The sequence below is a fragment of the Rutidosis leptorrhynchoides genome, chromosome 1 (genome assembly GCF_046630445.1).
Source record: "Rutidosis leptorrhynchoides isolate AG116_Rl617_1_P2 chromosome 1, CSIRO_AGI_Rlap_v1, whole genome shotgun sequence".
Lineage (NCBI taxonomy): Eukaryota > Viridiplantae > Streptophyta > Magnoliopsida > Asterales > Asteraceae > Rutidosis > Rutidosis leptorrhynchoides.
In genome coordinates, this window is record NC_092333.1 from 150,349,135 (window position 1) to 150,352,807 (window position 3,673).

Sequence of the window (3,673 nt, forward strand, 5' to 3'; positions counted from 1 at the left end):
ATGATCTCAAGTGTGGGGAAGGGTTATAAATTCTCTCGGGTTTATACTTGGTTTATTTGCCAAATTTTGTGAAAATTTGAAAAAATTTCAATTAAATGAAGTCAAAATCATGTTTATACATATTTATGAACGATGAAAACTAGGTGTTAATGCCGAAATTATCGTTACCTCGAAAAGGACATAAATTGAGAAACAACCAAAATGTTAGAATTCATTTAAGAATGGAATAGAGGAGAAAAAGGCAAAGAAAAACATAAATAAAAGCCAAGTGTGTGAAAACTCTACCAAGTTATTCAAAATATATCACATATTTTTGTACAAACAATTGAAAATACTTTTGTTTTGGACGATAATCAACTGTTTTACCCGATGAAAGAAAAGAAGAGATGGATCTACACGATGAATCAATTCCATCATTAGAAGGAAGTAAAGTCTTCCGAAAAAGACACGCGCTTCTTGATTTAGGTCAAGAAGTTGTCGTCCAGACCAGCTGTAGGTTGACGAAAAATCTAGAAAAGTCATCTCTAAAATCAGCAGGAAATCCATGGACCTCAGCATCAAACAGGGTCGCCAAGTGGTCAGATTTATCCTAACCATGAGAAGGATTTATCTCGTACAATGGGGGGGCACCGTGCAAATTAGCTTGATAAGACTAATGAATCAGATCCCCAGAAAGGATAATCTCCTTAAAAGATTAAAAATCAGCTTTTAAGACCGATATTACTCAATCCTTGAGATTGACCTTAAAGATTGAGAATTCAAACTCATGGAATTCAATGATATCTAAACTCGGGCTTGAACGAGAAAATATTTTGATCAAAAATACAAACCGATTTGTTTTCTAAAAACCCATTTTCAATGCGTTCATTACCATTGAACGTAAAATCCTAGGAATTCACCTGGAATTCATTAGGTCACCTGAACCAAATCGGGTGTCAACCGTAAGAACGGTGGTTGCATAGCATGGTCGGAGACAGGACCTTGTGCCAGACCGAAAAATTATAGGATGATCTTTACTATTGCTCATACCAAGGATAGTACTAGCATCCAACACGTTAAAAAGACCATAAACAAATGCATGTCATTAAACATTGCCTTAACAGTTTCTTGTTCATCGCTTTCCTTTACAACCGGACGGTAGTTTGCCGAAAGGTAATATACAGAACAAGTAAACTGGATGTGTGCTTTCCGATACAGGGATAGCAGTGGATTACACGAGCCTAAAAGTTTTTAGCCAAAATATTGATCCACAAATATATTTTGCAACACCGATGGTGGATCAAATCAGAAAACTTGTCTAGGGTAAAATCTAGCTTGAATTTTCAAAAGTTCAAATGTTTTCATAAAGATCCAATTTCCTTAAGGATCTACATTTTTATAGTCATGTGGGACTTCAAACCGCCTTTCAAATGTGCACTTTGCTTTAGAAACCGAAAGTAAATCGGCTATTTGATTGCAAGTGTCGTTGACCTAAACCCGAGGCAACTGTGGATGGCACACCCACCTTTAACCATGGTTCTATCGTTACTATCATTGTTTATAACACCGTATCAAAATCACTGATGTATAAAGTGTGAAGAATAAAGAAGTGATTCTAGTATGTCTTTATTTCAAGACTGTATTGCTTGAGGACAAGCAACGCTCAAGGGTGGGGATATTGATAAGGCTAAAAAGGAACATATATTTTATAGCATTATTCCCCAAGAAAGACAAGATTTTAGTTGCAATTGTTCCATTTTCAAGTAATATTCGTTTATATTTAATAAGTGCGAAGACAAAAGGCAAAAACAACGAATTGAAGACGCAAAGGTCCAAAAAGCTAAAAAGTACAAGATACAATAAAAAAGGTTCAAATTATTGATGAGGAACGTCTAAAAACGACAAGAGTACAAGTTACAAAACGCAAAGTACACGATATAAAATTGTGCGAAAGGACGTTCGAAAATCCGGAACCGACACATGAACCAACTTTCAACGCTCAACGCAACGGATCTGAAAGTACAAGTCAACTATGCACAAGAATATAATATAATATTTAAATAATTCATAATAAGAATAATATTAAATATTAAAAAGTTGTTAATTGAGCATAGTTCAGGGGTCATAAGTGAAAATTTTAATTTATCATTTGCCTATAAAAGGCCATCTAAATCGATGATTTAGATACACCTTTTCAATTCTCTTTCTTTGTAACATATATATTTATAATATTAATTTTAATTTTAAGTTTAATAATAATTTTGGGGTAGTGTAACAAATGTTTAACAGGTTTTAAGTCGGAACTCTGTCCGTGTAACGCTACGCTATAAATAATCATTGTAAGTTATGTTCTTCCTTTTTAAATTAATGTCTCGTAACTAAGTTATTATTATGCTTATTTGAGCCGAAGTAATCGTGATGTTAGGCTAAAATATTAAGATGGGGTTATTGAACTTTGGACCATAATTAAGGTTTGGGCAAAAGACCGACACTTGTGGAAATTGGACTATTGACTATTAATAGATGGGGGGTATTGTCTAATTGAGTGACAACTCATTGGAGTCTGTCGAACCTATCTTCAAATTAATTAACCTAATAATTAATAATGATTATGGTTGTCCTATTTAGTGACGTTCATATGGAATCTGTTATAATCATTTAATTAATCAATTGGGTTGGGTAATTGATTATTCATTCTGATCAAGTGGATGAATTAATATTCATAAACTAATTAAAACAGGGGTGGATTACATACAGTGATAACTGGTGTAATTGTTGACAGAAGTGATAACTGCGTCACAGTTTAAATCCTTAATCAGTTGGAATATTTGACTTCGGGTATAAGGGTAATTTGACGAGGATACTCGCACTTTATATTTATGACCGATGGACTATTATGGACAAAAACCAGATAGACGTATCAAATAAACCAGGACAAAGGACAATTAACCCATGGTAATAAATTAAAATCAACACGTCAAACATCATGATTACGGAAGTTTAAATAAGCATAATTCTTTTATTGTATTTCTCATCGTATCTTTATTTACTGTCATTTTATTACTCGCAATTTTATTTACTGTCATTTTATTTATTGTCATTATTTTACGCACTTTAATTATCGTCATTTATCTTTGCGCTTAAAATATAGAATCGACAAACCGGTCACTAAACGGTAAAAACCCCCTTTTATAATAATAATAATACTACTTATATTTATATATTTTTGTAAAAATATAGTTTTATAAAAATATAGCGTTAAACTTCACGAGCTCCCTGTGGAACGAACCGGACTTACTAAAAACTACACTACTCTACGATTAGGTACACTGCCTATAAGTGTTGTAGCAAGGTTTAGGTATATCCATCCGTAAAATAATTAAAACTTGTGTAATATTTTGTAGTATTTCGTAGTAAAATTAATACTATTTCGTACCCTCACGCTACAACATCTCATGGTTTGAGCATTACACTAAGCTCAAGGATTCTTTAGTAATTAAAAACTAGTTGTTTAAAAGTCATAAATGAATAGATGTTAGTATAACCAGACGTACTCATAGAATTTTAAGTTTACCTTGGTGTTCAAAGGTACTTTTCTTTAAATAGAACCTAACATACTAATTGTCAACGAAAGCATGGTGACACATTATGTCTCTAAAATCAGGGATAATCTCATGTACCTTCATTATACATA